Source organism: Rhinopithecus bieti, unplaced genomic scaffold (genome assembly GCF_001698545.2).
Source record: "Rhinopithecus bieti isolate Rb0 unplaced genomic scaffold, ASM169854v2 scaffold_7648, whole genome shotgun sequence".
Classification (NCBI taxonomy): Eukaryota; Metazoa; Chordata; class Mammalia; order Primates; family Cercopithecidae; genus Rhinopithecus; species Rhinopithecus bieti.
Genome location: NW_016805609.1, coordinates 2,131,973 through 2,157,896, shown reverse-complemented (window position 1 = coordinate 2,157,896; position 25,924 = coordinate 2,131,973). Strand labels below are relative to the sequence as shown.

At 36.7% G+C, this 25,924-nt stretch overlaps 1 protein-coding gene across 21 annotated transcripts in view; it reads left to right on the top strand.

Moving 5' to 3' along the window:
• TRPM3 (transient receptor potential cation channel subfamily M member 3) overlaps nucleotides 1-25,924 on the top strand; it is a 931,696-nt gene that overhangs the window by 574,969 nt on the left and 330,803 nt on the right. For 7 of the 21 annotated variants that reach the window (XM_017873088.1, XM_017873087.1, XM_017873086.1 and 4 more), the window contains exon 1: nucleotides 22,177-22,405. The exons of the other annotated variants lie outside the window; for them this stretch is intronic. The gene's annotated coding sequence lies outside the window, so the exon portion shown is untranslated. Of the gene's footprint in view, nucleotides 1-22,176; nucleotides 22,406-25,924 lie in introns of those variants that run through there. 21 annotated transcript variants of the gene reach the window in all.

Genomic DNA, 25,924 nt, shown 5'->3' with positions numbered 1-25,924 from the left:
ATTATAATAATATTTTATTATAAAAAAAATTTATTTATTTTATTCTCACCCTTGATTAAAAATCTTTTCCTCATAATTTCAAGATATCCCCACTGCATTCTAGATTTCCTTGAATCTTGATCTTATTTACAAAACATGTTTTCTTCTGTCTGGAAGCCTGTAGAATCTTATCTTTGTCTTGGTCTTTAAAAGTTCTGCAGTGTTATTCTTTGGTGGAGGTCTATCTTCATCTACTCCACTGAGCACTCACAGTGATCCCTTCAATTTGGAAATTTATGTTCTGCAATTCTGGAAGTTTTCATTGTATCTTTTTTTTATAATTTTGTCTTTTGGTGTTATCTGTTCTCTTTTGCTGGAAATGTTTATTACTGAGTCTCTAACTTATATTATTTTTCTCCTGTTTTCTCTTTGTTCTATTTTCTAAGAGATAGCTTCACCTTTATCTTCCAGTGCTTCTATTTAGGTTTTTGTTTTTCCTGTCATATCTCTTAACTTTCTAATACTCTCTTCTTGTTTTAAAAATGTCCTGTGTTATAGTCTCTCTTCTTCCATGCTTGGGTCTTCTTTAGTTCTCTGAGGCTACTGATTATACTATTTGTGTATATTTTATACTATTGACTATATATATACTATATAGTATATAGTATACCATATTTGTATATCATATATACTAATTTATAGTGTATATATATTTATATATGCCATATAGAATATATAAATATATTTGTATATAATATGCTATATTTATATTTTATAGTATATCATATATTTATAGTATATAGTATATATAGTATATAGTATATATACTACATACAGTGTATATATACTAATTTTATATTATTTACTGTATATACTGTATATACTAAGTATATACCATATATATACTTTTTACTATACTTTTCTGCATTGTTTCCTTTATTGTTTATTTTAATGGTTTCTGTCTTTCATGATAGAGGCTTTCCTTAACTCCTGATGACCTTTGGCTATTACTTAAGCCTAAGTATAAGCTTGTTCTTATACTTCAGAGTAAGGCACAAAAATGCAGATTGGGAATTCTTTGTCCTTAGGTGGGATTTATTGACCAGTGGTCTTCTCTATGGATACCCAGTATTTTCTTAGGAGATTCCTGAAAGTCAAGATCATGAGGTCTGTTTGGTGCTCTTCAATATTTCCAAAGAAAAGTCCACCAATATCCTGCTGGAAGGCATGTGTTGGGTGGGGTACAGATGGTCAGGGGGTTGGAGGAGGACATTCAGCCAAACTGACCGTGGTCTAGTGGCTGATGGAGGTAAGAAAACAGGTGGGGTTGGCGGGGACCTCACCCATCAATGTGTAGACTTTCACTCATATTTTTGTTCTAATCCTGGTGTCTCATACTTTCAGCTGTACCTCTGCATCTAGTCTAAGGTTCAGCTTCTCAAAAGAGTCAACTTCTGATCTTCCCCCTGGGTGGGAGAGCAGTAGTTTCCTGGTTATGTGGAGTGGAGGCAGAAATTTGGCTGGTTCTTTTAAAGACTTTCAACCATTTGTCCCATATGGAGTTGACTTTTTGCAACTCCACCCATCTCCTAGCCTTTAAAATACCTGGTGCCTTTATTCCTAAGCCTGTCTGAGTTTCAATGGGGTGAATCAGGTTGTTTCTTACTGGCTGTGCCATCCCTTCCAGTCCCTGAGCTTTGAACATTCTCTAGTTGGTAATGTTAATTACCACCCATCCATTCATATTGAAATTTCCAAAAATGTTGTTGACATCTGTTATGTATTCCCACCTCCTTCTCCATACTCTTGTCCTTGTAGGTTATGCCTTTTTGTTGGTATGCCTTTCCTCTCATTTTAAAAGGATACTTGGGAGAAATCAAGATAAATGCATATATTGAATCTTGCAGGTTTGATCAGAAATGCTGTTGAATCAGCCTTTTCCCATTCTAAAACATGACCACCCCTTAACTTAGGCAAAAGTCAGCTTGAAGGGAACCACATCTCATCTCCTTCCTCTTCTCATCCTAGGCCCAAGAGTGAAGTAGTCGCCTCTGCTGAGCCAAAGTAGGTAGACAGAACTAGTGAACTATCACTGACTCAGGAAGAGGGTATGATACAACCATTCCTTCAATCACCACTGAAATTTTTACAAATGATATGCAATATGCATTAACAGTGGATGTAAGACAGTAGGCAGAAGTTTAAAACAAAACCCGTACTTGTCAAAGGCAAACTAAATTCAAGGGTAAAATCCTTCCAATAAAAAAGAGTAAACTTTTCTGAGAAAAGGCTTGGAGAATACGTATCTGGTAATTTCTAACTTTATCTTAATTATCCAGAAAATTTTATTTCTAAGATTGGGACACACACACACACACACACACACACACCCCAAAATAAAAGCAAAAGCAAAAAATTCTCCTAACTCCCATTAATCCAACAAGAAATTAAAATGTGACTATGTTGCCATAAAAATTCACTTTTTTCAGGTACCTACTGTGTGCTGGGTGATTATAATGGTTCATAGTAAAGACTGAAGCTAAAACCTCCTTTAGTCATGTAAAGCCTCATCATTATAGTGACTTAGGGATAGCCAAATCTAGTTAGTAAGCCTTCTTGGTTCTATGGAGCATGCTACAATCTGTGCCAGAGGCAATTAAAGAATGGTTCAAATGGCAGTCTGTAGAGCTTTGAAGATATCCATGGGAAATAGGCTGCTTGGCTGTTCATTACCATTGTAATAGATTAGAAGTGACATTGGTTTAAAATAAAAACAACAACCCATCATTCTGGTCCAATTGACCAATTAGGGCATTCACACTTGTCATACTGCAGTTGCACAATTGTTGACATTATTTTTCATCATATGATGGTTATGGGAAAGATACACAGTACTTTATAGACTCTATCTCTGCTTCTGCCCAAATTAAAGTCTTCGTGCTTATGAGAGTGTGTGTGTATGTACATAGATGAAAAGGAGCAAACCATTCTCTGGTGGTAAAGAAATGAGATGACACTTGACAAACAGATGTTGAAACCCACAAGATACCCAGATACTAAGAAAATAGATTTCCATGGGCTGCCTCATTCCTTCAACTATAACATAAATAAGAAGAGTCATAACTACTGGAATAAGAAACATACGGTTGCCTGCCAGGAGTCTCTTCTTATTATACCAGATATTCAGGAAAACTCTCCTAAAGTGCTACATAAAAAGGTGTCATGCTGGCATAAATATCATAGTGTAAAATTTTACTTATTAAATTTGTATCACATGTTCTTTCCAATAAGCTCTTAAAATAGAGAAATTATTTTTAGATTTCTATTCTGTATATTGTTTCTAAGTTTGATTAACACTTTAGATGTGTAATGACATAGTGAGGAATCATTTTGTCAGTGAACAGTTAATTAGCGCTGAAGATATATCCAGAACTTAAGTAAATATTATTTAATTTTCTTTTTGTGACTTCAACATTGGAGTTAGGAAGGAGACTACATGTTGACAGGATGCAATTTGAACTTAATAAAACCTGGAACAACCTAAACGAAATGGCTGGAACTCAAATCCTTAGCCCTCTTTTTTTCTAAGCAATAGCCCAATCCGCTAGCCACAGGCAACCTGTGTTTAGAAATCCAAGTGATGTAGGAGTTAGGTTGTTTATATTGGTAAACTCTAGGCAGATGCTATTACAGATTTTAATGTAGAAGAATGACCTTCCTTTTAACTCAACATATGTTTTGATTTTATTTCCTGTCAATTGTCAGTTATATTTGTCAGTTATAAGTGTTGACTCACCGGATGCAGTGGCTCACGCTGGTAATCCTAGCGTTTTGGGTGGCCAAGGCGGGTGGATCACCTGAGGTCAGGAGTTTGAGACCTTCTTGGCCAACATGGTGAAACCCCATTTCTACTAAAAATATAAAAATTAGCTGGGTATGGCGGTGCCTGTAATCCCAGCTACTCGGGAGGCTGAGACAGGGGAATCACTTGAACCTGGGAGGTGTAGGTTGCAGTGAGCTGACATCGTGCCATTGCACTCCAGCCTGGGTGACAAGCGAAACTCCATCTCAAAAAAAAAAAAAGTGTTGACTCATTGTAAATAAACAGAGACACTCACAAAGGATCTCCATCCCCAGCAATATTTCTTCTTCAGTAGTCCTTACTTCACCCTCAAACCCTTGACCCTATATCTCTTTTTTCTGAGTTCAGAGCAGCCAAGGTGGTAGAAGTAAGCACTGTAGACCCGATGTTAAGATTAGAAGGTTCAAATGCATTTGTCGTACAATATAAAGTAAGGGCACAAGGCACTGAGGGAAATGGAGACAAGATAATTACTTCAAATTACTGCGATTGTTAAGGCAATAATAGAGCAGCTCCTAAAACCTAGAACTCCTTGGGAGTTCCCATTGTAACAGTTCCACCAGCGATGCTCACATGTAATACCTACTGAATCAGTGCTTTTCAAAGATGACTTGAGGTTTAATTTATACCTATTAAACAAAAAAACACTAAAGTAGACATGGCTCATGCATTTGTTTGGAAAGTGACTTTGTTTAATTTGGCCTGCTTATTAATAATTGTGTCACTTGTTCTTACAGATTTTAACTTAACTTTACCTAAGGACTTAACATACAATGCAAATGCAATTTTCTAAAATGTTAATGGTTAACATCCTGGCTGTAAGCGTAATGCTGTAAGTCTGTAACATTCACATTTAATTTTATTGTCATTATTCTTGGTGAGTCAGTTACAACATATAGATTGAAAAATTTTACTTTCTGTAGTATATTTTAAGTGCCAAGTTGCCAAATTTTGTTCATTTGTATTATTAAGGGCAATGTGTGCTGTTTCTATGCTAAGTACCAGAGACTTGGGCAGAAATAAGGTCTGGTCCTTATCTATAAGGGTGAAAGAGATAGGGAAAAATTGGTTGCAAAACAAATTTGAATGAATACTTTCTAGACAAAAGCAGAAGTAAACATATAGTACACAAAGAAGGAGATCATTAGAAAACTCCAGAAAAATTGGAGAAAATGGATTTTGAGCTTAGCTTTGGAGGTGAGCTAAGGTTTTCCTGGTAAAGCAAGCCAGAAAGGAAGAATACTGAAGGCCTGAGAAAAAGCAGAAGCAAGTACAGAAGTGTGAATGCCAGGGCTAGGAGGAGGAGTGACCTAGTTTGGTAAAGAGTGAGGGTTATTGAGAAGTTTAATAATAGACAAGCCAGAAAATGTGGTTTGGGGGCAAATCACATAGGTATTTGAATGCTATGGTAAAACATTCAGACACTGGAGGAAGAGACTAACTCATTCTTCCCTAAGGTTTAGGAACAATGGTTTTCAACCAGGGAAAAAATTTTGCCCTCGAGGGACATTTGGCAATGACAAGAGACAATTTTGGTCGTCACAATTGGAGGTGGGCTACTGGTATCTAGTGAATACAGGCCACAGATGTTGCTAAACATTCTTCAAGGCGCAAGACAGCACACACAACAAAGAATTATGCAATAGTCAATAATACCCACTGTCAATAATACTGAGTTGAGAAATCCTGCTTTAAGAAGATACTTCTTATGACATTGTCAAGGATGGAGTGGGGAGAGGGGACTGGGGGCCCAGAGTATTAGCCTGTTAGATAAGTACAGTTAGAGTTGAAGTGAGATGAAGACCTCAAAGGAGGCAGCAACAGGGGGTCGGGCACATTGCAAGCAGATGTCAGTAGGCCAACTCTGAGAAACTCTGATGAAGAGGAAATGTTAGCAGTGCCATTCAGAAAGCAGTTCATGGAATTATTTGTGATTTTTATTTACAAGTTGAGAATCTGGAGACTCACCTTCACCTACAGATTCAGAATCTGTGATCGAGGAACCGGAGTGTGCATTTTTCACAAACTCCTGGGATGATTTTTAGGAGTTTTGCCTCAAGTCATTGATTCCTCAACCTGTTTTCTAATACATTGGTATGCTTAAAATTATCTCCAGGATTGTCGTAATTTATGTTTAATCACTTCCATTAGCGGAATACATGCCCTCCAGCTCTGTGAAGCAGGAACATGAACCAATCACATTTAGGATGTTGCAAAAACTAAAGGCATAGCTATATACAGAGACTGTTAGGAGTTATTTACATAAAATGCAAAGTTACTCCTGTAATAAGAAGCACCTTTGCCACATGCCACACACACACGGACACTTTGCCCCATGCTGGGGCCATCGCCAGTTCTGCCCCCGCTTGCCTGGTCAGCACATTCTCAGATGAATGGTTAATTTAGTTCTGCATGCTTTCACCAGGTCACTGCATCCCAAAGTGAAATCAGACATTTGCCTTATAGATGCCAACATGCTATCAGAGTTCTCTGAGCAGGAGTTAGGGTTGGAGGTAATATTTATTTTCTTCTTTCTGTGTAGCTATTTCCAAAAGGCCCTCAATGAATTAGCACAACTTCTGTAATACAGAAGGAACATACAAAATAAGTTTTAAAAAAGCAACTTGAAGAGTTTGCTTTTGGATACTGTCCCTGGAAGGGATTGTTATAAACCACACCCTAACATTGACTCCCTAGGAATCCCTTCATTATGAATGGCAAATAGAAAACAACTACCCAAATGCTGAAAATAAAATTCCCTTAAATGAACCACATTAAGAAAAACCTTGGGACATCAAGACCCAGGCATGTCAGAGCTAAAACTGCAATCATTTCCAAATGCAAAATAACTCCTAGGATCTTGCTCCTGGTATATATAGAATGTTTCATCCTCTGTACTTGTCTTGCAAATTCAGCCCCTTTCCAAAGATGAAAATACTGTATCTTAGAAGCCAGCAGACCCTGCCTTCTATATGAAGGAGTGATTGTATCTGGGAAAGGAGTCCTTGCTTTGCCTGGCTTTGCCAGTGGCTAGTGGTATGAACTTGAGCAAGTCTCATCGCCTCTCAATGTCAGCTTCTTCTACCATAGGGCTCAGGTAAATCAAATGAAATGCTGAATCTGTGAATCATGAAGAAACAAATTTTCTGATATCTTTGGCTCATGTAAGTCTACCATTACCTTTTTCAACTATATGATGAAAATCATTCAAGTCACTTCAGAGGAGGAGAAATTAATGTGGACCTAGACATTGACTAGAATTGGAATGGGAAAAGCATCAGAGACCACTTTCTCAAGCTCTCTGTCTTTCATAGGCCACTTGATTTCTGTCTTATACACAGCATTTCTGTTTCTAACTGCACAAGCACTGTAGAGTACTCATAATGCATGTAATCTCCTCTCTCAATTTCTGCTAATACATGTGTTGTTGCCTCTTTGGAACTTTCTCTACCTCAAGACTTCTCTACATTAATTTCCCATGCCTTCTATAAGTTTATAAGTTCAAATTTCAGAAAAGGGATTGTAATTGATTAGTTTCTCTTTGGGGGAAATGCAAAAGTCAAAAGTAGTGACCACTGGTGGATTTTTTGCTCCTGAGTCACTCACTACCACTGGTCAATTGGTCTATTCAGCTATGACCATGTGGATGAGTGTGCAGGTGATATTGTCGTAAAAATGGCCACGTGTGGTCAGAGACGTACTGATGGAGATCTCTAGGAAGTACACTGGTTTGAGAACTTCCCTATAACTCTTGGATTTTGTACTCTCACATATATATCATTTTGAAGTTTGTTACTATCCCATTATTATTATGTTATAGGAAACACGTATGTTCAGAATGTTATCTTTGGAAATTGTTCCATGTTTTAAATTATACCCAGTCAAGAACAAAGTCACCACTCACTAAAATGAAGGAGTCAACCTTCATTATCCTTTATTCTTTATGGTGTTATGAAGTCATTAAGAATAGTTGCCATGACCTGCAACCAAGCATCCTTGCACAGTCACTTGGTTAAATCTTTAAAGGTGCACTACCTCAACAATTCAAGGTAGACCTCATATGATCAACAGTATAAAGTAGGGAGACACCAGGAATGGGCTACTTTATGCTCTAGCTAAGAATAACTTCAAAGAACTTGAAAACATGTATGGCAATGTTATTTTCAGAGCATACTTTATGATTGTTTAAGATAATTCATTTGTCTGTTTTCAGGAAGGCAATGTGTTCTAGAAAACTCAAAATTTCTTGCTAAGTGTGAAGTTTTGGTGTCATTCTGAAAAGAATAAAGTGCCTGAATGGCCACTTGAACAAAACAAAAAACAGCGACCTTCTCTGAGGCCTAAGCCCCTAAACCTTCATACCTGCAGTTCTATGGGTATTCTAACATCCAGGAATGAAAAAGACAACCAAAATTGACTTCAGAAATTCATTTACAGTCATTCCAAACAGCTTTGGCATTTCCTCTTAACAGATACAATCTATGTAAGCTCATGCCAGTGTAGCGTTTTCTGCCATCTGATTTGTGATTCTGCTAGAAATATGGCAGACCTAGGAGTCCCAGCCAGATAAAGACTCTTTCTCTTGCAATGACACCACAGGCATGTAACAAAATGAGGACCTGGTCATGCCAGAGATTAAGTTAATGTATTTGGTAGACTAACTTGGGCTGAGCACTCTGTGCAGCCAAAGATTTATGAGATAATAAATAATTTTACTCATTGATGCAATCCCTTTAATAAGTTGAGTTGACTCTTAGTCTTTTGGCTGACACAGCTACTTTATGCTCTGGTTAAGAATAACTTCCTAGCACTTGAAAACTTGATGATAATGTTATTTTCAGAGCATACTTTATGATTGTTTAAGAGAATTCATTCCTCTGTTAAACACACATACTGAGTGCCTCTATACACCAGATACTTAGGAATCAGAGGAGACGCAGTCCCTACCCTCAATGTAGTTAAAATGTGGCCAAGGGAATAGAGAGATAATTTCAGGAAACAACAGAAAAGTTGATGGGTTTGGTCACTTGAGAGCAATGGGGAAAACTCTAAAGGCAATGCTGTAAAGGAAACTGCAGAAGTGGCCAAAAGCACCATTGCAATGTCACCTTTTGTTAGCCCACAGAGGAGATGTAATTATTCTGCTAAGTCTTCGTTTGCTATTTGAGAGCAACAAATTAAACCCCACTAATCTACCTCACTCAATGGTACTTACTAAACTTAAGAGGCTTCAATTATCAACAGCTTAATAAACTTACTAATCTGCATTAAATGAAATCCTTTGCAAAATCACATTGAAACAATGCGTTAAGTCATAATCAGCCTGCCTGGTACCTACAGCCTGCTGTGGCTGAGCCCCAGAATGCACTGTGTAATCAAATTCCATGTTACTTAAATCTCGGAAAATTCCTAATGGGTTTTTTGTATGGGGATGGGGGTAGGGCAGTCACATTAATTCATACCGTGCTTTTGTAATTCTGAAGAAAACTGACATTTAGGTGTAAGTCAAGCAAGAATGTAATTTAAAACTGCTTAAATTCAGCCATCTATTATGATAAAAAGAAAGCTTAAAGAATCTTTTAGTCTCTATATGGTAAGCCAGTACCCTATGCTAACAAAGTCCTCATGTGATACTCATAAGGAATCCAGGGTTAGATTTGATTATATGAATGCAGCAAATTATCACATGTACCTGAAAATATGTACATCTATTATGTATCAATAAAAAAAGTAACAAAAACTTGTAAGTCATTTTAAAAAAAGAATCTAGGATTGTCATCATGTTTATCAATTCTGACCATAGTCCCTTGTGAAGTCACAAGAGATAGGAGTATTCTTTATGTTTGCAAAAGAAGAAACTGAAGCAATGGAAAAATCTGTCCCAGACACAGTTGGGAACACAAGCAGGCTACCACTTCATTTCTCTGTTTGTTCTAAATAGGCCAGGTGGAAGAGGACTGTAAGAACAGAAGCACTAATTGAATGACTTAGGCTTCATATAAGTAGCCTCTAAGTTACTTGTATTGATATCTGACACAAAAGTTCAAGTTGATAGTAACACTGTCGTGAGAAAGTTATCAATGAGGTCTTAAATGTTAAATAATGAGCACAGCAGTACAGATGTGCATCTAAGAACACAAAGAGAGCCATAAAATGAAGCCAAACAAAGCATTTCAGGATTTTGTCCTCAAATTTATGGACTAATTAATCATTTAAACCTGGCCAGGGTGTACACAACTATACACACATGCAAATACCAACTAAAATCCACTTGTTTAGGAATCTGTGGACATAATTTTATTTTTTTAACATAGAAAATGCAGAATTTTCTATTTGGGTAAGACAAAGGCTAGCAAGGACCATCATTTAAAAACTACCTAAGAGATAAGAGTCTCAACTTTTCCATTATTGTGAATCACACTGACTAAATTTATTTTTCAGGTTAGTCTCAATCTGCCTTTATTTTCTAAGGCTTAAAAAATCTTGAGCAAAGGGGAGGTATAACGTGTGATCTAAATTCAGTGGGAAAACATAATTGATGGGCAATTATACTATTTAACAAATGGCTGAATTTAAATAATGATATCTACTGACATTAAGAAAAAAATATTCTGTACCCCTAAAATAGCATTTGACAATCCAGAGCTTTCCTAAGATTTTTTTCCATAGGTCATGAAATATTCATTTGAAGGTGCAGACATTCAAGAATGATGGTGTGGAACCCTTATCCTTCAAATGAGCTATTAGGCTATAATGCCAACAGAAGGCAGGGTAGAGATTTAATATATAATTTATCTTTTATCAGTGTTTTCCAGCAAGTAATCTGTAATGTAGAATTGGTGAATGAAATACTAGGAGTGTGTGTACCAGATTCTAACAGAAAAACCACATGCATGTGTGTGTGTGCACACACAGGTGCAGCATGAATTGCACGTGTGATTCAGTGTAATCACTCAGTCAATTCAATGACAATGCTTTAAGAGACAGACAGTTACATTTGTCCCCATATTTTAAGGTTTAATGGTTCCATTTATGCAAAACATGTTAGGAAAATAAAAGAACAAGGTGTTCCATTAATTCACATCTGAAAGAATGTTCCATCTACAGTTAACTCAGTTAACTACTCTGTTTTTTGATAACTGTATATTATTATCAATTATTTTAACAGATGTTTATTGAAGTTCTACCAGGTGCCAGGCACTGTGGGTAGGGAAGGGGTTGAAAAGGTAAATAGATATGGTCTGGTCCCTGCCCTAAATGAGCTTAGAGAACATCATGAGAATATAGGATAACTGCACACTATTAGTCAGGATAGAGAGAGTTAATGGGCAGGAGAAAGAACAAAGTACTTGAAAGTTCATTGTAAAGATTTAGGAGAAACAGAAAGAGAAAGGAAAATTTAAATCTTAAAAAGTAGAAAGTATGGGAACAGGTAATTAATTTGCAACCACCTCTGTGAAGTTATGGAAATAGGAAAGGACAAAAATGTAATTAAATGAAATGCAAGAATAATCATTTAAGTGCTTACTCTATGCTGAAAGCACTAACTCCGTGACAGGCCCAGCTCAAATACCTCTCCTGGCCCAAATTGACTGCTTTTTCTCAGCATCCCTGGCACGTGTATTTACTTCTCTGTGTCACTGAATTTATTCTATGTCCCTGTGTTTTGCTTTCCAGCTGCATCACACTGAACCAGTAACTTAACCTCCAATTCCTCAGTGTCCTTATTTGCAAAATGAGCATAATAAAAGAACTTACTTCACAGGTTTGTGATGAGGTCCAAATTAGTTAATACATGAAAATAATTAGACCAATGTATGACATATTGCAATAGCTGTAAAACTGTTAGTGCTGCTACTATGAAACATTGTTGTAATCTTTACCGCTTCTGATTGATTTTCCTCCAGCATGGTGTTTTCCCAACTTAGATGTAAGGGAATCATCTGAGAATCTTACTAACGTGCAGGTGCAGATCTAGTAGATCTTGGGCGGGGGTCGCCTATGAATCAGCGTTTCTAACAAGTTCCCAGGTGCTACTGATGCTTCTGGACCATGCACTGCACACTAATTAGTGCCTTGCGGTTCATAAACTGGTACTGGCCCACAAACTGTTTGTGAATGGTAAGAGTACAAAAATTGAGAATAAGCATTTTAGAAACTTTTTTGGCAATTTGCTGTTGCCACAAAATCCACGTGCATAATAGATTTTATGGCATGTTATAAAAGTATCAGTTTGTAATGTAATGGATTGAAATTTTCTTTTAAAAGATTTTTTTACAACAATTCATTTAAGAAGCATTGTTCTAGAACACAGCATAAACCTAAAAACAGATACAAGGATTTCATAAAGCCTTGTACCTCCTCAGAAATTAAAAGAGCTTTGCACAGGTCAGTGTTCCACAGATATTTTTGAATACATGAGTGAATTAATTAAAAAATAAGTAAGTACAGCTCTGATGGCTCATTTTCAAATTCTCCATTTAATGACTCAAGTTGGAGCTCCAGGTAGCATCGACTTTAATGAAATACAATTAACTCCACAGCTATGCTTCTGTTTACCTTTAATCTTAATGATAATTTAAAGACATCTGCATTAGAACTGTAAGCAAAGTGAAATGTTTTCTCCACCGGATTCTCCCTGTGAGATTACATTTGTGCATTTGTAAAAATGCATGCCCACTTTCATAACAATTCACTTTCAAATCATTAAAATTGGGATCGACAGTGGGATAAGACACATACACACAAGTGTGTATGTGATAAGGGCCTCAAGTCGAGTCAGTATTTACAGTAATGTGCAAATCAGTGCGTCATGTGGCATTCAAAAAATTAAAGGGGAAAAATAATTGTTCAAACAAAAAGGCCAAATTATTATTTGGGGATCCAACTAGTACGATAGTATATAATATGCCCTCACCAGTGGTGACAGTTTTAATGAATAATCATAAATAGTGTTATAATATATATAGCATCCCAGAGCCAGGAATTTCATGGGACTGTGTGTGTGTGTGTATGTATGTGTGTGTGTGATGATTTTCTTTTTGCACTTATGTCACCAACAGAAAACGAGGTAGTATTTACCAGAAAGAAGTTAGTTTTCTACTAAATATTGGAGAAGGGACCTAAAATCTCTTGCAAAGTTTAAATGGACAAATGCATTAGGATACTTAGTTTCCATTCCATGATTTCCCAGTGATTAATGAGTTTATAATTACCTTACATCCAAAATAATATCACACTTATCCCTCATGTCCCAAACAGGAATCTTAGAATAAATCACCTTATCAAATAAAACAATCTGTAGGGAGTTTCAGTTCCCTGGAGGGAGGTAGTTCTAAAATTGCTACTTATAAAAATTTACATTTGAAATATCAAGTTTCCAGTGATCCCTTCCCCAACTCCCATCCCAGGTGATGAATATTTGTGTCCCTTTAAAGAAGCAATAACCAGATTAAAGACTAACTTATAACATGATATTTTACCCTTCTATCTTTTATTTGGAAAGTTGAGGATCTAAAATAATGTTGATGTGGCTGGAGGTAGTGAGCTGGGTTGACTTGGCATAGACAGAGTTTGGAGAAGTGAGCTAGGATGTGATACGTAAGGCCTGTGAGATCCAGTAACAAACCTGGGCTCTATTTTGAAAGTAATATGAAATCACTGAATGATTGTGGAGTGTGGGAGATGGAATGCCATGAGCTAATTCATCATTTTAAAAGACCATTCGTAAAACTATTTGGTATGGTATGGTAATGATGGATACCTGACATCATGCATTTGGTTAAACCCATAGAACTGTACAACACAAAGACTGAACCTTAACGTAAGGTACAAATTTTAGTTAATAATAATGTATCATTTTCCAATTATAAGGAAGGTGCTACACCAAACCAAGATGTTAAATAATAAGGGAAATTGTGGAGAGAGGTGGAAGGAGAGAATATGTGAAACTGTACTTTCTTCTCAACTTTTTTGTAAACCTAAAACTGCTCTAAAAAATAAAGTCTATTAATTAAAGGGGAAAAACACAACTTGTTGCTGGGTAAAGAATGGGATGTAGGGAACAATTAGAAAGCCAGCAAAATATTCTTTTTAAAACTAGCATAGCTTGTCTCAGAAGAATCTTATTATCAGAAATTCATTTTGGCAACAAATATTCAGAGATTAGAACTCTACATGAGTGTAAGGGTGAGATGGTGGGAAAAGAGACAGGAGGAGAAAAAGTCATGTTTCCGTCCAATGGAACAGAAACAAATTGGAAACGAAATCTATATTTTGTGCTATCTTTGAAAATTATTTTGTAACATCTACCAGAGACTCACTTTGTTTTTTAAAATTTTAATTAATTTTTATAATTTTTAAATTGACATAATCGTACTTATTTATGGGCTACATAGTGACTTGGGGTACATATAATGTATAGTGATCCTACTAAAATTCTTTATACCTACTTTTGAATTGTGATTATTTCTATGTGCATCCAATTTAAATTAATATATTTAGAGACAGTTCATATATATGTCTCTATATGTATATGTCTGTGGGTGTGTGTGTGTATGTATATGTATATAAGTGTCTTCTGGGATGTAAAATATTCCAAAAAGATTTAATATTAACACAATAAGGTAAGAATAAATCAGTAAGATTCAGGCTTTGGTAGTGAGTCATAAGGAAACACATTAACAGTATTTTGAAGCTAAGCCTAATAACCTTGAACAACCTTAAAATGGTCACATTAGAACAATATAACCAAATTAAAGACTAACTTATAACATGTTTTTACCCTTCTATCTTTTTATTTGGAGCAGTTGAGGATCTAAATCTGCATAAATCCAAATTTATGCAGATGGATTTATTTTCTACCTAACAATCTAGTAATGTGACAGAGAAAAATGCCTATCAGACAGAAATACATTTATGCTGCATTAACTTAATACCTAATAATTTTTCATTTCCAGAGAGTTATAGAAGTAACATTACCTTTATATTGCTGGATCTGTCTGCTTATAAGTTGCTTCTGATGACACAAATGGGATTGATTTGTTATCAGTTCCTCCAGTGAAATAAATCTTGATTGTTAGGTTAAAAAAAATTACAAATCTTGAGCAGTCTCTGCATATTCTGACCTGAATGATCATCAAGACTTCATTTATCACTTAGTAGGGGATGAGGCATAGAATACCAAGTTCTACTCTTGGAAATTATCTCAATGGCAGAGTTATTAATTAAATTAATTAATTGTAATAACATCTTAATAATATTTGAAATAGATTAACATTTACACATGTGCCAAATTATTCAACCTGGGGCATTCTTAAGGATGATTGGAGTCTGGTGAGAATTATTTCAGGAATTATTTATTAATTCAAATCTCTGTGTACTCTGCACTAAGTAAACACAAAACCGTGTGCTCTGCTACATTTTTGTTTACTTATAAAAGAAATAATGATTGCATGAACTTATAAAAGTTAAAATTTAAAAGATCTCTTATTTTCCAAAAAGCCCCTATACATACTTTGTACATATTAATGAGAGAGTAACCATAAAGCTGATTCCCAGAATCCTAACTCTAGGAATTGGGACTGATCTTGAAGATCACCAAGATTAAGTCACTCCTCCAAGGTCATATGTCTAGTTGTAAACAAGTCATGGCTAGGATGCACATCTTGAGACTCCTAATCAGTCATGCGTCCCCCAGGCTCTGCCTTACTATTGCTGTGAATGGGTACCGAAAATAGGGATTTCAGAAATAAGATCCAACAGCCAAATTTAAGTCTGTATCTTGTGAAGATAAATAATTTGACCTCAGAATTGGAATCATCCATTTATTAAAATAAATCAGCATCTCTACCCAGAACACTTTATAGTAGTCAGGAATGATAATAAAGAAAATAAAAATAACAAAATAAAATGGTATGCGTATATAATATACATGTAGACATACATGTAGACAGAGAAAGACTGATTTTTTTTTTTTTTTTAGTAGTTAATCCTTACATGACAACTCTACTGTGAATGCTATTTCAACTTTGCAACTATTTTTTTAATTCTCACCTTTGGTTTGCCTCTTCATCCTTCCAGGGCCAAAGAGATAAACAAAATTCAGCTTGTGAATCTATGATATTCTTTGTCACATAAATTCCACATTTCTACCTAACATAAAATGTTCCAGTTTTATGACTCAGCACATTTCTTTGGCGGTTAACAAAATCAGAGGGTTTCAGGAATGAATTGTGAAAGCTAAACAGAATTAAGGATTTAAATCGTGACATTATGTTGCTGCAACTCTGCATTTACTTGACAGAAAACAAAGTCATAGTTCCCACCAGCATAGCCTCCATGAATATAGAAAACCCTCCCATTCGCTGGCTGTGCACTGACATTAATACAGTGATATTGTTTTCTAACAAATGATCCAGAGCTGTTGTTTTAAAGTTTCGGGCCCTTGAGGGTGTCAAACCTCAATCTCAGTATTTTTTGTTCATAAATTTGTCTTGGCTTTCCTCCTTCTTCAATTAAAATTTATCCTACTTTTTAAAAGATATAAGCCAGTTTCATAGAGCTAGCACTACTGTACTTATGGTTTTTGGCTGACAAAGGCAGTAAAGCCCTTAAGAGTGTGTGTATGGCTTTGAAGGTTTTAAGACACTGTGTGGAAACTGCTGCTGTATTGAAACACATGATTAACCCTTGACCATAAATAGGATACTTTTGAAATGGGGGTCTACATCTTCATTTCAGTTTTTCATCATTGTCTTTTAAGGTTAATGAAGTATGTATATTTTGTTAAGATCGAAATGATTAAAATGTGCTTATTCTACTACTAAGAACAAAAACATCATTCAGCATCCCTAAAATCAATCACAGAGTATAAGGGATTTGGGGCTCTCTGTAATATCATAAAATGTTCCAATTTTATGACTCAGCACATTTCTTTAGCTGCTAACAAAATCAGAAGGTTTCAGGAATGAATTGTGAAAGCTAAACAGAATTAAGGACTTAAATTGTGACATTATGTTGCTGCAACTCTCCATTTACTTGACAGAAAACGAAGTCATAACCTCATTTTTACTCTCTACTACATGTATGAGGGATTTGAGTCCATTTGGCTAAGCCTATGGCTGACATATAACTTTGGCATGATGCTTAACCTCTGTAAGCCCCAGATTCTTATTCGTATCCTGGAATTTTATAATATTGACCATACAATGTTATTAAGATTACATGAAATTCTATATGCCATAGCAACTGCAGAATAATTTATGAATATAATGTATTATTGCTGAGCAGTGATTAATTGCCTCATAATGAGGAAACAAATTTCCAAAGACACAGAATTGTATTTTAAAATTATTTATAAAAATGCCTATGTAGAATGACATGCTACATAAACATTCTGAATATATTTAAGTATGATTTACACAGCATGACCCATTGACAAAACATGAGTTTAATTTATCATTGTAAATAATAATTTATTGAATCTTTTCCCAATCGGATGATAAAAACATAATCTAACCTAACATTATGTTAAGGTGTATATGATTTAAGTTTAGAGGCTATAAAGTAAATTTTAGTACGAATAACTTCAGCCCACAAAGAAATTATTCCCCTAAGGTGAATTATAGGGATGAGAAATTGATGTTCCCCTAGAAATAATGTTAAAAATAGGAGAAGGAAGAAGGGAAGTGTTCTAGGTGAAAGTACAACACTCTGGTGATGCCATACTAGACCTAGAATACTGTAGATTTGCAATGGAAACTGGCAACGGATGATTATACATGTTGGAATGAAAATAAGTATTATATCATGTGACTCTTCCCCTAATGGAAGTGTGACCAAAAGAGGAAAGAGGAACAATGGTCATGGTGATTCACTCTGGCAGTGGTCAGCTAAGCCCATCAAGGAATACAATGTTTCATGCAGAGTTTTAAAGAATGCAGAGGCATTGGTCAAGTAGAGAAGGAAGAACCTAGCATTTCAGATGAAGGGACAACATATTCGACGTTTGAGAAACCTAGAACAACATGGTTCATGAGGGGAATAATCAATAATTTGGTTTGCTGAAGCATAAAGTGTACAAAGATTTATACAGAAATGAAGAAATTTGAAGAAAGATACTTCCAGAGCCAGAGCCAGACTTTAGATGCTGCGCTGACCATGCTGGGGATGGAGAGCCACTGACGGGTATTGATCAGGGGATGGCACCATTGATCGTTTTGGAAAGAACACACTGATGGCAGTGTTCTCTGGAGGCAGCTGGCTTTGTCATGGTCCTCTGCCATTAACTTTGTAGGTAAATGGCAACCCTAAATGTTACAGAACACAATACATTTATTTCCAAGCATTAGAATAAAAGCAAGGAGCCTGAGGGACATTTAAGAGCGCTTGGTCCTGTGTGTTACTCAAACTTTGGTCACTGTTGTGATACCATCATGATTTTCTCTTATCCACAAATCATTTTACTCTAGTTTGTTAAATATTTTGATGGGCTCATTTTTTCAAAACTCCAAAAGAAAAAAATTATATCTTCAAGCACTAGTATTTGTTAAATTTGTAGGTTTAGCCATTCCTTCTATATTATATATTAACATAAACCTAACTATCAAAAGAAAAATGCTTATCTGGGCATTTTTAGGGCGGTACATCTGGGTACCGCCCTAAAAAATCCTTCTTTAGGAAACACTGGTCAACCTGATGGCATCGTTTTCCAATGAAGAATTAATGTGCAAGGAAATCAGATGATTTGCCTACATCCTCTATGTGCTAACCATGTGCCACAATTCTAGGTGCTGGGGCCACATCAGCTGGGGCAACATCAGATCAATATCACTGAGCTCTTTTCTCCCCTAATTTGTTCACTTATCTCGTCATCAGTTACAAAATCACTGCCCTCAGGAACTTACATTCTAGTAGGGGACACGGACGAAAACAAACACACAAAACACAGCATAATGGCAGGTAATGTGAGGGACTCTGAGGAAAATAGAGGGAAGCAAAGGAATAAATAATGACACGGTGTACCTTTAGATATGATGGTCAAGAAAGACCTCTGAGCAGTCCAGATATGTTGAGAGGGTGAACTGTGGCATATCTGAGGATGCTGAGGATGGCTCTATCCAGGTACAGGAATGACAGGAACAAAGTCCCCGCAAGGAGATCTTGCCTGATACGCTTGAGAAAGAGCAAAGGCAAACTAGTGATGGTGCCATGAAAGCCCGTCTTTTAAAACCACTACTACTCCTTCCTTCTTGACACCTCACCATTCACACCCCTTTTTTCTGTACCAAGAGTTGACTGGGACCAGGTCCAGCCTACTACCTGTTTTATTGGAACAAAACCATGATCATTTGTTTACTTGTTGTTTATGGGAGTTTTTATGCTACAACAAGAGTTGAGTATTACTACAGAGACTGTATCACCCTCAAAGAGCCTAAAATATGTACCATCTGGCCCTTAGCAGAAAACGTTTGCTGATCACTACTTTGTATCATGCTCTTTAGTCGATGCAGTTGTCAAATGTGAACATCCCAGAAAAATACTGCTTTGGACATCTTTATAATAATGAAATACGCATTTCCATGTTACAGTCTAGTTACTGCTGGTAGAAAATCTGATTTTACTTTTTCAAAATGGAGTTGTGCACCATTAGAAACTTTTTAGTATTTTATCTTCAGGTGGGATTTTCTTTAACGATGAATGGGAAGAATAAGGTATCTGCCATTGCATAAAGAAAGGAGTGAGGAAGAAGCACAGTAAGCCTTACACTTGGGGTTTTCTCTTGTTAGTATTGAAATTATATTCACTCTAAACTACATCTGAAACAGGTTGATAATATACCCTGTTGGGAGTTGCACTGTCAGGTGATGCACAAGAATTTATACAGATCTATATGGATGGTGTGGCCTAGAGCTACAAGTCTCTTTGGAGCTAATTACCTTCTTAAATCAAAGGGTCCTAAAGATAATCTACAACCTCACATGAAATAGTTGCTGTGCTCACCTGGGACTACCTTTTTTACTTGAGTAAAATGCCCAGGGTTCTGGCAGCAATATTTTTGTCTTTGGTGTAAAGTTCATGGAAGGCTCCTCTTATTCTATTCTCTATTGAATAGTTATTTATCTTTATAAAGGGAAAACAAAACAAAAACAAGTAAGACTGCAGAGAATAGGATAAAAAAATGCACAAGCAATATTTAAAGACTCCATATATATGTAACTTGGTGTTTAAAGTAATTCAGATGAAGGGTTGGAGTAGTATCTAGTGAAGAAGGAAGTTGAGAAAGCTGAATTGTTAAAATATTTCTTACATTAGGAAGATTATCTACAATCAATTTATTTACTCTCACAGACCCACTACAGCCTACCAGCTTGGTGTATCTTTCAGGTGTTTGCCTGCCCACCCACCCAGCTCCCCGCTTCTCATTTCCCCACTTCCCTCCTCTTCTCCCTTTGTTTCTCTAGAAAACTCACCCTCCACATTGTAAAACTTTCTTTTCCAAATCGTCCCCACTGAATCCCTCTATCTTTTTACTTAATTCTCCTTGCTTCATCTCTTCCTGAGATACTCATCCCCAATAACCTCCTATTATCATATGGTCAAGCTTGACAGTTGAAAAAGTATTTTCTGACTATATAAAATATAGTTTCTGACTATAAACATATGATTACAGAAGAAAACTTTGGAAAACATGGAAAGGCAAAAGGAATAAAATAAAAATTAGCTACATAGTTACCACCTTAAAAATGTTTCCGACCTATCACCTCTGTATCTATTTAAAATTTATAGTTTTCTGCCCTTAATATTTTATGGCCTGCTTTTCACATAACAACATGAAAATGTTTATTTCTCTAGGTAATTAAGCAGTCTTTTGAAACCTGATTAAGATCACCAAATGGCATGAAACACTGTTTATTTGATTCCTCTCCTATTGATAGACTTCATTTGTTTCCACTTTTTCTGTATTATAAATAACACTGCAGTGAACATCTCTGTGTGCTCACATCTCTGATGATTCCTTTGGGATAAGAGCTTAGGAGTGTTACAGCTGCAGAGAAGGAAGGGTATATATGTCATTAAGGCTGTCACCACGTGCTATTCTGTAGCCAACTCCTGAAGACAGGCAAAGGGACTTCCTCCATCATGTGTTAAACTCAGTCTGATGTTTCATTTGGTTCTTATTTATCATAATGTTTCCCCAGCTGAAAGTCACTAGGTAGTTTATTGTTTCTTTCTCTGGGGAAAACTTGCAAGTGACAGACCAGAAAACGTGGGAGTTTGAAGATCAATCCTAGAAAGAGCAGAGGGCCAAAAAGATGGCTCAGGACCTAATTCAAGTTTGAAACAAGTCATTCGGTTCCCAGTATTATGCTTGTTGAGTGTCCAAATGACACGTACTAGGTGTTTTGACAGAGGATTATGGAAAAATGAAAACCAAAGCCCCATTGCCCTCATAGATTTACCGTCCACAAGAAAAGGGAAGAATGCCATCTCTTAGCAATTACCTCTGTGTTTGGGAAGAGAAAAGTCCTTTGGAGATGAAGTGCTCATATATTCACTTTTAAAAGTATTTTGCCTTCTAGAAATTTAAGTTCTTTTCTCCCCCAGTTTGTTCACTTATCCAGTCAAGAATACTATTATCTAAAATATTCACTCTTGGATGATATATGAAAGAGCCCTTTCTATGTGACTGAATACCAGCTGGAATCTCTCCATTGGGCCACCCCAAATAAACATATCATGGCATCACAGCTTTTGATCTGCATCCTTAAGCTACCATGGTCACAGCTCACCTCTTTTTTGATAAGGAAGCAGGACTGTAGGTTTCTAATCATACATTTGCGATTGCTAGAGGGGCAGGAGAATAAGAAGTATGATCAGACAAGTTTTATTATTGACATTTTAGAAGTTCTCGAAGGTCTCCGACAAACTCCAACTTCATTCTTCTCAGGCTCGTGTTCAGGGACCAAAATATTCTATTGAAACGCTCAGAGATTTTAGCAGTTTCTCTTTAAAGAAATGCTATCATTCCATTCTTTGGGGATGGTGGAACAATGCCTCTTGTGTGCTCCAACCACTCAGATCATTCATACACTGTTTCTTTAGAAGGATTTGCTTTCCAAAGTTGAACTTTCAGAACTCAGAACACCTTATCACACTTTCACAAGCTTTCTCTCTGAAAATGGAAAAGAAAAGGGAGGGGTAGGCGGGGAGCCTGTTAGGACCTGTGCCAGTTAAATCCGATCTCTCCAGGGATTTGTTTTTCTTCTGGCGTCAGATTAGATGTTCAAATCAAGCGGTGTTTGAGGGCTGGGAGGGAATGTCCATGGGATTCTTAGTGAGGCTAATCCCGAAGCAGCACATTCCAAGGGGCTAATCTGCCCAAGTTCATTGCTTACTTGAAACGTCTCTTGGGGGAAGAGCCGAACAAGTGACTTTTTTTTTTCCAGTGGGCGGTCATAAGAGCAGTATTAACGGAATGACCAGCCCCTAGCTGCAGCAAAATGAAAGCAACAGGAGCTGCTCCGGGGACTGCTTTTGCCAGCACCCAGAGTCAGTGCTCAGGTAAAATGATTTCGGCTAACTTTTCTCTTGTTCAACTTCTCAGTATTGGATCTGGGGACCTAGAGGAAGACCAAAGATCCACACCCAGGGAGGCGTGGAGGGAAAGGGCAAAATGAACATATGAATTTAGTACCTTTGGGTTGGGGATTTTTTTTTGATGAAGACAGGGTATACATTTGAAACGAGAGGGTGACAAATGAGAAGCATGGTGAAGCTTCTCTTGTAATTTGTTCCTATAAAGTTAGTGAACTCTTTCCTAATCTTGCAATTACTGGTCTGAGTGGTTGTCCTTCTGTTAAGCTTCCCTGCTGAAGAAGAGATTGCAACAGCACGTTCTAAGGTTTTTTGGAAATGAGTTTAATATACCCTGTGTGTATGTGCTTGTAAATCTTCCTGCCTGGAGAACTTGATTTAATAGCTGGTGGGGAGTACATAGTAAGAAGATTCAAAGTAGTTTGAGGACTAACATTTGTAGCGAAGACTTTGTGAAAACCATTGAATCCTGCTTAAATGAAATGCCTTAATTTTCTTAAAGCAATATTTACAGACTTTTGTTTCCGTTATTTTGATGTTGTATTGACTGTATATTTACCTTTCAAAATTAGTAGTTGCTTTATTCTTTGAGGGTAATCATTATACTTTGTTCAGTGTGAGTGTCCTCATTTCTGTTTTGAATACGATGTCTTTTAATTATTAGCCTTTGAAAAACACTTCCCTGTGACACATCACACACGACTGATGATGCAGAAAGACAAGAAAGAAAATAGCCAGTCCTTCACAAACTCAGTCATGGTTATGTGCATTCTACCTTTAGAAAAGAATATACAGAGAGGTTTTCTGGGGGCCATAGAAGGCATCTTTTCTAAGCGTACATGAGACTTCCAAAGCATATTTAAAAAGAAAAGATTTTAAGACATGATGTCTGTTAAAGTTTTGTATTAAAAGAGAATTGAACGGTCAGCTAGAAACATAGCACATCAAAACTATTTCATGCTTTCTAACGTTGAGGATAACTGTTCTGAGATAACTGAGTTGGATATTGAAGCAAAGTGTAAAGCTTCCTATAGAGTAGTTCAAAACCTTCAAACAATGAAAAGGAATTTGTTTAGGAAACAAGTTAAACCAGGATTAAACGTCAAAATGCCCTCTCCAATAAAATAAATTTAAAAATCTAATACCTGATGTTCAATGTTCACACTAAAGACCTGAATAAAAGCATGATAAAGGGAAGCTCACAATATAGTAATTATGCATGATACTTTGTAGAATTCCTAACTCATGTGTTGTACCTGCTTTCTTTCTATTGCGTATTATACTTAATGAAAAAATCCAATTTAATTATGAATGATGGAGAAATTTCTTAATGTTCTGTTTCTCTTTTGTTTTATTCCCAATTTTCTGTGCCTTTGCAAGGGAAATGATTAATCTGCTAATAATAAGAAATAAAAATGATTCTCAATCTTTTCGCTAACAATGATGTAGCGTTTCACCTTTGAGAAGGTAATTAAGTAGCAAAACTACACATGAATTAAATTATTTTTTTACTGAAACGCTAACTGGCTGGCAAACCATATGTAGGAATGCTTACCACCCATCATCTGCTAAAACTTCCAGTGCTTTCCAGGCTAACAATGGGATCCATGAGCAAGAGAAATAAAGAAGGTGTCCTTGAAAAGTCTAATCCATTTGTCTTTGGAGCACAGATTCTTAAATGAGGGGTCTTGTGCTTACATTTCTTTGCTGTATAGCCATTTCTTGAATTCTGGTGTCTTCCTAATGTCCCACCTTCATCCTTTACCCCAAGGAGAAAGGAAGAAGACATAGCAGAGTATTCATTCTTGCACATGTGAAGACTAGAAGAGGAGAATGAGAAAGGGAAAGATGCAGGATGAACTGGTTCCAAGACCTGTCTCTGGGAGCCAGCTCTGTCCAAATGCCAGGATACTGGGCCAGGATACTCCTGGGCATATCTGTAACAAGGATATGTCATATCCATAACATCTAATGTTTTAATGGCAATTTAGCAGAGTGGGTAAGAGTGTGAACTCTGAAGCCACACTGTTCAAGTTCAAGTCCTGGCTTTAGAATTTATTGCTGCATCTCTCTGCCTCAATTTCTTCATTGGTAAAATGGATATAAAAGTAGTACTTGCCTCACAGAGTCCTTATGGGATCCAGGGAGACAATGTATTAATATATTTGGCACAAGACCAAGCACATGATGCACACTTACTGAATGTTATTCATTGTTATTACCTGTTGAGCTCCTACTACATATGCCAGGTACTTTATCTGAATCATCTGGTTTGATTATCCTACAACTCTTTAAAGTAGCTGGAATTATCCATGTGATATAGAAGAGGTTCCAAAATGTTAAATAACCTTCCTATCTACCTTGTTAGTGGCCAGCCAGGGCTTGTAGGTTCCTATCATCCCCAACACAAAGGGAGACCAATTTAGGTTGGGTCTCCTAGAGTAATTTCATAGTCCCCTCATCTGAACCTTCATCTGAACTTTTAGTACCAGAATCAACCCTGGACAGGTCTCTCTTCTTGGAGCAAAGCATGGTACTCCCAAAATCATCATAGCAATGCTGTATTTCGGATATTGCTTCTGTCTCCATTTTATAGATGAGGAAAACTGAGGATCAAAGAAATCATGTAACTTTCTCTGGGTCACAGAGTCCCACTCACACCACTTTTTCTAAATGCAGACCTCATGCTCTACCCACGGCAAGGCTTGTCCCACTTTTTCTCAGGGAGCATTGGTCAGCACTCTCTAAAATTCCCAGATGCTCTCCCACAAAAGAGCTTTCTGAATGCTGGCCAAAGTTGAACACAAAAAGAGAAGGAAAGTAAATTCTCTTTTTTCTGCTCTCTAAAGTGTAGGAAAAGTTGGTTTCAAATGTCCAGTGAAGAACATTTTACCCTCTTTCGGCCAAGAGATATTATCAATGAAAGTATTCAGTGTCTAGAGAAAAATCATGGCCTATGAATAGTTTAGCGAACAGGCTTTTTACAAAGATAAAGACTGGCTGTCTATGCTGCTAAGCTCATTTTGTTACAAAGAGGTAGCCACTAGCCTTTTCTACCTGTTTGAAGAGAAAATATTTGAGATTAGACATTGGGAATTTTCATGTTTAGCTGAAAGACAAAACTGCAAATGTTACCTTTGTCATGTGAGAATGCAGAGGCCCCTCTGGACCTGAGGGTCTCTGAGGCAGGGTGGGTATTCCTTTTCATGTGGACAATGCATGAACACCCAGAAATTATTCCACGTGATAGTGACCATTACTGAAACAGGATGCAGTTTGTTTGTGCCCCTCAACCATGGCTCATGTTGCTCCTTGTAAAATGTGCATTGTCATGAGTATTAGGCAATTACTGCCTTCAGTGCCACATGCTTGCCTAGACTTCCCTTGTGAGAGAGGAGGGAGGTACAAGACTGAACTACTGAGGACCAATCAGAATTTAGCACAGCTTATAGACATCTGAGTCATTGGCAGAGTCAAGATTAATTT